Raw genomic sequence first — 12,152 nt, forward strand, 5'->3', positions numbered from 1 at the left:
AAGTGGTTATGGTACTGGGTTTGTAACCCCAAGATCAAGAGTTCAAATCTCACAATGGTAAACTATGTAACTTTATCTGAAACAGATGGAAATGGGTTTGTACTTGAAAGAGTTACCCCAAGTTGCTGCCCACCTCAATCCTTCACTGTGTTACTTGAACAGACTACATGGATTATGTTGTACTGTAAGCATATTTATACAGTATCAGTTATATATTTTATATTATCACTATAGTTCTCACTGATAAATCAGACATTTTTAGTGTGGAATTTTATATTATAACTGTATTCCAGACAAATACAAGATGTTTGGAATTCACCTGTCATCTAAATCCAGCTAGGACACAAATGTGGGCTGAGGTGATGTTGGGTCACTGTGGCCAATACTATAGTCTAATTGAAGTTTATTTTAGACCTTGTTTATCCAGCGCTTGTGTTGCAGGATACATTCTGAGGAGACTAAAACTCACAGGAGCATGCACTGAATAAATAGATGACAGAGAGGAATTAGTGATGGAGGCAAGGAAAGAGAAAAAAATGATGAGAAGAGAAAAAGTCAAAGCACTCAGTGTCTACAAGGTGCCAGATGGTGCACACCATGCTGGGTTTCACACACTTATTTAATTTATGACAGAATTTGCAATATAAGATTAGTATCTTAAACTTTAGCATGATTCATAGTTTGGCATTGTTCCTGTGTGATTTTATAAGTAGTGTTGTGAGTGGGAACATAAAGCAAAAGCTTACTATTGCAACCTTTTTGTGAAGAAATTAAATAGTCATTCTAACCTGGGGAATGAGTTTACTCTGGGGGTGTTTAAACAGGCAATTCGGGGACAGTCAGAATACAAAACTGTGAGTAGCCTCTGGTGTTCTAAAAAATATAAAATTGTGGTTTACATTTTTTTTACAGTTAGTTTAATAATGCTACTCCTGACATTTGAGCAGCTTTAATGTTTATTTCAGTGTCACATTGAAAGACAGATGAAAGCTAAAATTTAACTGGCCCAGGGAGATTGTCAATTCTTCGGACTTGCTGGCAATCTCCAGGTAGACTTATATAAAATTTAGCTTTTGCTAAGTTTCAGTTGTTTTGTTCTCATCTGTGTTCCACATTCCGTAAAATCCATCTGGATGAAACTAGGATTTATGAATTGCCAGTTTACATGTATATCAGTGTCCTATCCTCTTTTGATACATTTTTACCTAATAGAAATTAAATGGTTACTCCAGCAATGGCCTCTCTTCCCGTTATCTTCACTATCGCCTCCCAGCTCCTGCCAGGATCTACCATTAGTTTTTGACTTGTTTTGACATTACCATAGATGATCACAGCTTCCTTGGGAAGACCAAAGCTATTGTTTATGATCCTTGCCATAAATTCAGCACTTCTGACATTAACTCCATCCCTACCCGACCATTTGTTTAAGCAAAATCAGACAGTATGAAACCTTGCCATCCTGTTCAACCAGTGCTAAGCTTCATCACTAAGGCTGCATCTTGCCAAGGCTCCTACCACAGCTGCTGTGCCACTGAAATCCTTATTCATGCTGCTGTCACTTCTAGACTTGATTTCATCAGTGTCATTCTGCTTGCCTTCATTAACCCTAACTCGGCCAAAATTTAGTTACCTGTATCCTGCCCCACACTACATCATAACTGATCATCACCACCATCATTGCTAACCTACACTGAACTCCAATGCATTAAATTTCAAATGCCTTCATGGCTTTGCTATACCTTATTTTTGTAACCTCATTCAGTCTTTTTTTATTCTTTCATGGGATGTTGCTAGCAAGGCCAGCATTTGTTGCCCATCACAATTTCTCTTGAACTAAGAGCAGTTGAGAGTCAACCACAACGTTCTGGCTCTGGAATCACCTGAAAGCCAGGCCAGGTAAGGATGGCAGATTTCCTTCCCTAAAGGACATTAGTGAGCCAAAAGCCAGTTGGGTTTTTACAACAATTGATCATAGTTGTCATGGTCACTATTACTGAGGCTAGCTCTATATTCCAGATTTATTAATTAAATTTAAATTGCACCAGTTGCCAGGGCGCATTTTGAACCACGCCCTCAGAGCATTAGGCTGGGCCTCTGGGTTACTGGTTCAGTGATACCGAATGTTGGAGAGGCAAAGGTGTTTAGATAAAGAATTTGAGAGAGTATGGCAAAGATGGCTAGAGATAATGTAATTAATGGTGGGACAAAGATAGGAGGATGCACAAAAGACCAGAAATGGAGAACAGAGGTGATCAATGGGGAGAGGCTGACAACACTACTGCAACTTGTCCTTTTTTGGATCAAATGGTCCACAAATTTCTAAACTCCAAATCAGATATAAAATTCAACTACAGCAGGGGCGCAAAATGAGTTGTAGTGAAACAGCCACTGATTTTACACCCATATAATAGTCCTTTCCATTGAAGACAATGTGAAGGAAAATTGGGCTGGGTGTTTAACAGGTGATTGATCTGCTAGCACCCATTCTGTCTCTCTTGTTTTTCATCCTATATGATTAATTTTGTGTGAAACGTCACCATTGTCACCAATGTCACCACCTCCCCATTGATCGCCTCTGTTACCCATTTCAGGTCTTTTGTGCATCCTTCTATCTTTGTCCCACCATTAATTACATTATCTCTAGCCACCTTTGCCATACTCTCTCACATTCTTTATCTAAACACCTTTGCCTCTCCAACATTCAAAATCTCAAAATATATACTTTTGGCCAAGCTATCTGGCATCCCTTCTAATCTCTGTCACATAACCCAGCATTCATTTGGTCATCTTTATCCACCCTCTGTAACTTTCCTTGCAATATCTTCTTCGTTAAAGACAGCCTGAAAATGCAAGCTGTTTATGCACTAAACAAAGGTGGGGTCAAATATCTTTTACATGGTATTTTAAACTTTCATAGGCATTGCTGATGGATAGTATGGGCAGAATTTTCCACCTGTTGGGGGGAAAATTCAGCAGCGGACGCATGCAGGTGCACTGCCAATCGGCACCCCCGATCGGGGGCGCCACCATTTTACTTGGGTGGGCCAATTAAGGCACGAAAGAGCGCACTCCTCTCCCTGAGGCTAAGTGCTGCCTCAGGGAGATCAGTGCCAAATTTTAAAATGGTAAATGTAGAAAAATAAAATTTCCCTGACATGTCCCTTCATGTGACACTGTCAAATGAGTTGGGACATGTCCATCACTTTTAATTAAACTTTTATTAAATTTTTAAAAACCTACATGAAACCTCATCCTGCCCATGGATGAGTTTCATGCTTTTTCTGAAGCCTGCCAAGGCTCCCAGCCTGTCCACCAACCTTAAGGTTGGATGGGCAGGTCCTTTAACTAGTTCAATTAGTTTTTAAATGGCCTCAATTGGCCGTTGACAGGTCAGTGGGCGCACAGCTGATTTGGTTGCACCCCCACCGACCTGAAAATTGAAATGACGCGGGGTAACCTCAGAAGTTCTGCCTGATGTCATCCACGTCATTTTACGCGTCAGCAAGTGGGCCCCACCTCCCGCTCGCCGACCTCAATATCCTGCCCTATGTTTTATCAACTGATTATGGGTTAGTTGTCCAGGGCCACTGCACTAACTTTCAGCAGAACCCCAGCAATTGTGTTATGGGCTATAGCCCAAGGTATTTCCAAATAGCCCCATTTCTCAAAAACAACAATTAGCACATTTGAGAGAAGATACGATTTGTGAAACTACCACCTGCTTTTGCTGTTTGGTGAACTGACAAATTCATAGAATTCAACTTGCATTATCATATTTCTTGAAAAAAAGGCAAGGAGTAACTTAATAGTGGTCTTTAAAATTATGAAAGATTTTGATAGCATGGACACAAAGAGAATGTTTCCTCTTCTGAGTAAGAGCATAATGAGAGGCCATAATATAAGATAGTCACCAAGAAATCCAATAGGGAATCCAGAAACTTCTTTACCCAAAGAGTTGAGAATGTGGAACTCACTACCACAGGGAGTGGTTAAAGTGAATAGTTTAAGGAAAATCTAGACAAGCATATGAGGGAAGAGGGAATAGATGTTATGATGATAGATTTAGAGGAGGAAAGATGGGAGGACGCTCGAGTGGAGCATAAACACTGATATGGAGTGATTGGGCCAAATGGCCTGTTTCTGTGTTGTATATCTTATGTAAGTCTGTGTAATATTTGCATGGTACTGAGGCAAACAATCAAGCATTTAGTGTCGGGTAGCTTTTCGATAATGTATACCACAGCTGCAATGTCAGTCTACATTTTTATAACTTTACAAAGTGCTTGCCCCTTAAAGTAATTCAAGTTCAGCCAAATTACTCATAGCCTGTTTCAGTGCCATGAATTCCACAGAAGAATGCCAGATTCCTTGTGTCCTGGCTTCCTCCAGAGAGACATCTACCACAAAGGACGATGACAGTGCAGAGGGCTCCAGCTGCAAACTGGTTAGCAAAATATTGGTGTACTTTCATCTATACCATCTGTGATTAAAGTTATCATAAAATGTCAATTAACATATTTATTAATATATGAAATTTTACTTCAGCCAATATATTGTGAATTGTAAATGGACTTCTGTTACAGAACTTGTTAAAATATTTTCTGTGCCTTTACAGGGAGGGTAAGTAAAACAATATACAAATACTCCTGGAGATAGCTATTAATTTGAATATTAGCATTTAACAAAGTACTCCATAATAGACTTGTCAGCAAAATTAAAGCCGATGGATTAAAGGAACAGTGCCAACATGGATGCAAAATTGGCTAAGGGACAGAAAGCAAAGAGTAATGGTGAATGAAAACAGAATTTGCTGGAAACACTCAGCAAGTCAGAGAGCATCTGTGGAGACAGAAACAAAGTTAACACTTCACGTTGAAGGCCTTTCAGCATCACTGGAAAAGGTTACTGATGTAGCAGATTCGAGGGAAGGTAGCTGACCAAACTAAAAAATGCTCAAGGGCAGCAGTCTGACTTGCCTATCTGCATGTTAGCAGTAGGGGCTCCATAGGGTTTAAATATTCATATAACATTCATCAAACTCAGTCAAAAGATTCTGAAAAGGACACAGGTTTTAGACGTTTTATTATTTCAGACAGTTTAATATACAGGGCAAAATGGTTGTAAAGTGACCATGCCTGGGACCTGAGTACTCGAGTATTTGACATTTCAAAGGACAGGAATTAAGCAAAAGGAGGTGGGGTAGCTCTTTTAATAAAGGATGAGATCAGTACAATCGCGAGAAATGACCTTGGTTTGGAGGATCAAGATATACAATCGGTTTGGGTGGAGATAAGAAATAGCAAAAGAAAGTCACTGCTGGGAGTGGTTTATAGACCCCCACCCCCACCCCATCACCACCTATAGTAGCTACATTATAGGATGGAATGTAAATCAAGAAATATTGGGTGCTTATAGGAAAGCTACTACAATAATTGTGGGAGATTTTAATCTTCATATAGATTGGACAAATCAAATTGACAAACGGAGCCTGGAGGATGAATTCATAGAGTGTATTGGGACAGTTTCTTACAACAATACATTCTGGAACCAACCAGGGAACAGGCCATTTTAGACCTCATAATGTGTAGTGAGACAGAATTAATAAATGACCTCACAGTAAAGGATCCTCTAGGTAAGAATGATGATAACGTGATACAATTTCACATTCAGTTTGAAGGTGAGAAACCAGAGTCTGAAACTAATATCTTAAACTTAAATAAAGACAATTACAAGAATATGAAGACAGAGTTCACTAAAGTGGAATAGGAAAATGGGTTAAAAGGTAGAGCAGTAGCAGACATTTAAGCAGATAGTTCAACAAAGATATATTCCATTGAGAAAGAAAGACTCTACAAGAAAGCTGCAACTTCCGTGGCCAATTAAGGAAGTTAAGGGTGGTATCTAATTGAAAGAAGAGATGTACAATGCTACAAAGATGTGGTAGAAGGTTGAAAACATTTTAGAAACTAGCGAAGGATGACGTAAAAATAAAGAAGGAGAAATTAGAGTATGAGAAAAAGCTTGCAAGATATATAATAACAGATAATAAAAGCTTCTGCAAGTATATAAAAAGAAAAAGAGTAGCAAAACTGAGCTTAGGAGGGTGAAACTGGGGAATTAATAATGGAAAACAAGGAAATGGCAGACACATTAAACAAGTATTTTGTATCTGTCTTCAAAGTAAAAGACACAAAAACATCTGAAGAATAGTAGAAAAGCAGGGTCAAAAGGAAGGAACTTACAATCACTAGTGAAAAGCTAGCAGAAAAACTATTGGGACTAAAGGCTGGCTAGATCCCTGGACCTGACATCCTGTATCATAGAGTCTTAAAGAAAGTAGCTGCAGCAATAGTGGATGCATTAGTTGTAATCTTCCAAAATTCACTAGGTTCTGGAAAGGTCCCAGAAGATTGGAAAACTGAAAATGTAACTTCACCATTCAAGAGGGAGGGACAGAAAATAGGCAACTATAGGCTAATTAGTCTAATATCTATCATTGGTAAAATGTTAGAATCCATTATTAAGGAGGTAGTAACAGGACATTTAGAAAATCATAATACAATCAGGCAGAGTCACATGGTTTTGTGAAATGGAAATTGTGTTTGATAAGTTTATTAGAGTTCTTTAAGGACGTAACAAGCAGGGTGATAAAGGGGAACCAGTAGATGTAGTGTATTAAGATTTCCAAACGGCATTTGTTAAGGCGCCACATAAAAGATTCCTGCCCAAGAGCTCATGTTGGAGGTGATATATTAGCATGGATAGAGGATTGGCTAACTAACAGGAAACAGAGTCAGGATAAAGGGTCATTTTTAGGTTGGCAATCAACTAGTGGAGTGCTGCAGGGATCAGCGCTCAAATATTTACAATCTATGTTAATAACTTGAATGAAGGTACTAACTGTATTGTAGCCAAATTTGCTGATGATAGGTAAGAAAGTTGGTAGGAAAGAAAGTTGTAAGAAGGATACAGAGTCTGCAAAGGGATATAGATAGGCTAAGTGAGTGGGCAAAAATTTGGCAGATGGAGTATAATATGGGAAATTGTGAGGTTGTCCACTTTGGCAGGAAGATTAGAAAAGCAGAATATTATTTAAATGGAGACAGACTGTGGAATGCTGTAGTACAGAAGATTCTGGGTGTCTTTGAATCACAAGAAGTTAGCATGCAGGTACAGCAAATAATTAGGAAGGCAAATGGAATGTTGGCCTTTATTATAAGGGGTTGGAGTATAAAAATAGGAAAGTCTTACCACAACTGTACAGGGCATTGGTGAGATTACACCTAGAGTACTGTGTACAGTTTTGGCCTCCTTATTTAAGGAGTGATGTACTTGCATTGGAAGCAGTTCAGGAAAGGTTCACTAGGGCTGATTCCTGGGATGAAGGGAAGGTGAGGAAAGGTTGGGCCCATACTCATTGAAGCTTAGGAGAGGTGATCTCATTGAAACATATAAGATTCTGAGAGAGCTTTACAAGGTAGATGTTGAGAGGATGTTTCCCCTCGTGGGGGGAACATAGAACTAGGGAGCAGGCTTTAAAAATAAGAGGTGTCTCATATAAGACAGATTTGAGTAATTTCTTCTTTCAGGGGGTCGTTAGTCTTTGGAATTCTCTTCCACAGAGAGCAATGCAGGCTGAGTCATTGAGTATATTCAAGGCTGAGCTAGGCAGGATTTTGATTGACAAAGGAGTCAAGGGTTATGGGGTGGCAGACAGGAAAGTGGAATTGAGGCCACAATCAGATTAATCATGATCATATTGAATAGTGAAGCAGGCTATGGATCAAATGGCATACTCGTGCTATTTATGATCTTATGAGTGCAAATCAAATATTGCTGATTATTTTCTGTATTATTTTGTTTCAGTGCAATTCAAATTCTTGTAAGCTTCAATATTAGTGTTTGCCTGAATGGCATAACAGTGTGGTGTTTTCCATATTTCATTGTGGGCAAGACAAGTGGGTAGGCAACATGTATAGTCAATGGTGTGAAAGATTTGGATCAAGAGTAAAGGTTAGTCTTGCGGCACATGATTCCTTTCTTGCCATGCATAAAGTTACAACTTTGATGTTGTAGGAGACTCAGGGTTAAGGAAATGGCCTTTTGCCATTAATATGAATGAAAGAGTTGGGAGCACCCAAATCATAACAATGGTTTCTCAGGCATCAAAAATGGTTCTGTATAATGGGTTCACTTTTTTTATATTCATTGTCAGGATGTGGGCATTGGCAATTATTGTTCATCGCTATTTGGCCATGAGAGGGAGATGGTGAACTTCCTTCTTGAATCACTGTATTCCATATGGTGAAGGTTCTCCTATAATGCTATTAGGTAGGAAGTTCTAGGACTTTGACCCATCAATGATGAAGGAACGGTGAATATATCTCCAAGTCAAAATGGTGTGCGGCTCGGAGGGGAACGCAGAAGCAATGGTGTTTTATCCTTCTAGATGGTGAGTTTGGGAAGTACTGTTGAAGAAGCTTTAGCGAGTTTCAGTGGTGCATCTATAGCTGGTGCACACTCTAACTATGATGCATCAGCTGTGGAGAGCATGAATGTTTAATGTGATGGATGGGATGCTGATCAAGTGGATTTGTAGGAATTGCATGGAGAAGAGTGGTTAAGGCACCATGTGAAGTCAGGTAATCAGTATAAAGTCTGCACTCTGCTTAAATCAGGCAGTGCCTCTCGAGTTTGGTGATAAAAGAGGTTATGCATTCCTTAATTGGCTTTGCTATTAAATTGGTAGAGAGTAACATGCAGCTTTCTCTAGTGGACTGACTGCAGCCACAAATCAGCAACTTGGTAAAGAGCCTGGATGTATGGCAATTCTTTGTAATTGGACAAGAACCCAATATCTTACTTCTTCTCCCACTTTTATGGCAGACAGGGGAATGGAGTAGAACAAGGGATAAAATTGAAAAAAAACTGGGCAAAACATATTTTTGATATCATGGAGTTCCAATGAAAGGTCAGATCGGAAACATTAATCTATCTTTCTTTTTAAATGCTGATCAGCATGGTTTTCCTGTTTTCATTTCCTCTTTTCCCTTTTCTGTCTTGGATATTGAGGTCAGTCTCACATTGGCAATCTTCTAACAGAAGCTGACCTGTCTATGGAAGTACCACTCAGAGTACCCAGCAACAGATTTATTTGGATACAATTGTAGACTTCACCAGGAAATATGAAAACAAGGCCAAATGCAACAGCAGACCAAGTCAATTCCTGGTGCATAATAACTATTATAATGTATCAATGACTATATCATAACATCAGCAATTTGCATTAACAAAGGATCAACCAAGACCATTGGTCAAGAAAAGTAATTGCCAAGTGTACTAATGACTTGGAAGCCAACTGCCAATGGCATTTGATATTCATGGCAACCTCCAATTCAAAATTGCATCTCGACATAGGAATTATAGAACATTCAATTTGGATCTTTGTGGCCTTAGATGTGCTCAGTAAAAACTGGTGCAGAGAAACAGAAGATTTTTGACGCAGAAACTAATCTACGACCAACAGCTGAAGTTAGAGAGCTAACATTTTGCAAAGCTTGATATCAAAATGCCAAGGAAGTACTCCTGAAAGGAGCATGCTTTGTTCAGCTTTAATATATTAGGCTCTATTGTTTCATTTTGATTGACTGAATTCTTGAAGGCTGATCCCACCTTGAGGATCACTACAGATAATCTTTCCATCCTTCAGATAGAGGTTAAGGCACAGTGGATGAATATACTTACCATGTCTTTTTGGAACCATTATGGTTCTCTTCTGGATTGTGAATATTTCTCATGTTCACTTCAGAAACCAAAATAATTGATAATGTTTCCAAAATATCCCCAGGAAAACCTGAATATGGCTAGAATAACACAACAGTCTGTCATTGATGAATCCATTGATGTATGCCATGTGAGAGGTCATAAGAAAAACAAAATCAAGAGCCAAGCTCACCCTTCCAGTCTTTATCTGTCCAAGCCTGGTAACTGGCTATGTTTTAACCACCTACAGTAGATGTTTCTCTTTCCTGGACTATCACCAACTTTTCCCTTTTGTGTGAAGAAGTTCCTTTTATTAGATTTATATTTATTTTCTATTAAGTTATACTTGTGACTTCTGCTCCCACTAAGCAGTATTATTTTAACCTTATCCAAGCATTTAATATTTCATGAACTTCAAGAAGACTCCCCTGTAACCATTTTCTCTCTTGTGGAGGCTGAGCTGTCTTAGGCTCTCTTTATATCTCTTCAGCACATGCCCCATACACTTGAAATAATCTTTGGTGATGTGCCAACAATATAATCTATATCAGAGAGGGCATATGATCCTCCCTAACATTGAACCTGCCTTGTCCAACAAAATGTGAGGGATGTGAATGAAGAAGTATATCTCTTCGAAGGTGCCATCTCTTGCTGAGATGCAGATCTAATGGGATTATGTGATGCTCTCTGGTACCACACTCAAGTGTCCATTCTTCATGTGACGATTTGGGAGAGTGAATTTTGGCCGTGAATGCTGGACACGTCAGGGATAAGTGTAACTCTGTTTTGATGTCCACCTAGACAAACATTCCAACAAGGGTCAGTGGATGATGAGGGTCAATGGACAATGATAAAGAGCAGCGACCCAATCTAATTTTCTCCTTCCTATCCTCAGGGTCACCGAAGCCAGTTGCAATACCCCGTTTGCCCCAGTTGAGATCAGCAAACTGGTGACTGAACCTGGAACACATTTGTATGTATGTTTTGGTAGCTACAAGGACATCAGGGATGCCTAGCAAAATCTATGTCAAGAAATTTCTCATAAGAGAGCATCATTGATGCAAGTCACCCAGTCAGGAAGCTCAGCCTATCCTATATGGAATATAAAGAATCAATCTGAAGAAACACCTTTCTTTTTAAAGAAGTTTTTCAGAAGTCGCCTGGAGGTGAGTTCTGTGAACGTCTGTGTGTGTTGGAGGGGAAACAGGGAAAAAGGAGGGCTGGCAGAATTTAACTGCAAGACTGCTATCAGTGAAGTTTCCACCCCCACACAGCCCAATCTTACAGGCTGGAAGCCTATCAGGCAGGAAGCCAGCTTTAGAGGGCCAAAGTCTATGACAGCACTAGGTTTGACAAATACTTTCTTATTACTTATTGGTTTGACAATATGCAGTTCAATTCATAAGGTACAAAGACTTTCAGAGAGAATGCCTTCATTTAGAGTTATAATATTTTGGTTTAAGCTCACCAGAGATATTTGTTAAATGCTTCTGCAATCTAAGTACTGTAAAGAGAAAATTTCCAGATCTGTAACAGGACTAAGTATTACTTTCAGAAACTTGGAGGAGTCCAGGTTACCAGGGACTGAAGAGTTCCACAGTGGCCGAGGGGTCACAGTCATGAGGGAAGAGTCAGATGGTGAGTTGGTGGGAGAGGGTCCTGATCACGCTCAAGTCTGATTATATTCTGCAGCGTAGACAGATCACATGAGGATGGAGGGCAGGGTGGGTGCAGTTTACTGAGTTAGCTTGTTGGGTCTGGAGGAAGCACGCCTGCTCCTCCTGACCCATAGCTGTGTTGTGAAGGCAGTTACGCCATGGATTCAGCACCTCTTGCCTGGGACAGAGTTGAGCCCACGTCAGATCAGCCATGATCTTGTTGAATGGTAGGGTAACCTTGAGGAACTGAATGGCCTACTCCTGCTCCTAATTTGTATGATACCTGGCTGTCCATGGTTAAAAATAGAATGCCTGTTAAAATGTAAGCACGCAGCCTCGTTATAATAGTTAAATGAGCAAATCCCTTACCATGAATGAGTTAATTGCCAGTCCCTCATCCCACCTCTGTTAAAACTGGAAGTGTGCAGGTTCAGTTCCTGTTACAGATTTTGTACATTTTAATTTGTGACATGAGCCCAACCCACCAGTTTCTGAGAATTAAGCTTCAGCCCTGAGAGTCCAGATTATAACTGTAATAGTTTCAGAGGTTTCAATGATGAATCAAGAGTTTCTTCTTGCATTGTTCCCATCTGCTATCCTCCTCCACAACCTTAACCTACTACTTCATCATTGCATCTTTGGCTGAAATCAGCTTTTACAGACAAGAAGTCGAAACAGTTCAGATTTCTAGCCTTCTTCATACAGATAGCTTTTTAAATGCTCGCATCAGGT

Source organism: Carcharodon carcharias, chromosome 15 (genome assembly GCF_017639515.1).
Source record: "Carcharodon carcharias isolate sCarCar2 chromosome 15, sCarCar2.pri, whole genome shotgun sequence".
Taxonomy (NCBI): Eukaryota; Metazoa; Chordata; class Chondrichthyes; order Lamniformes; family Lamnidae; genus Carcharodon; species Carcharodon carcharias.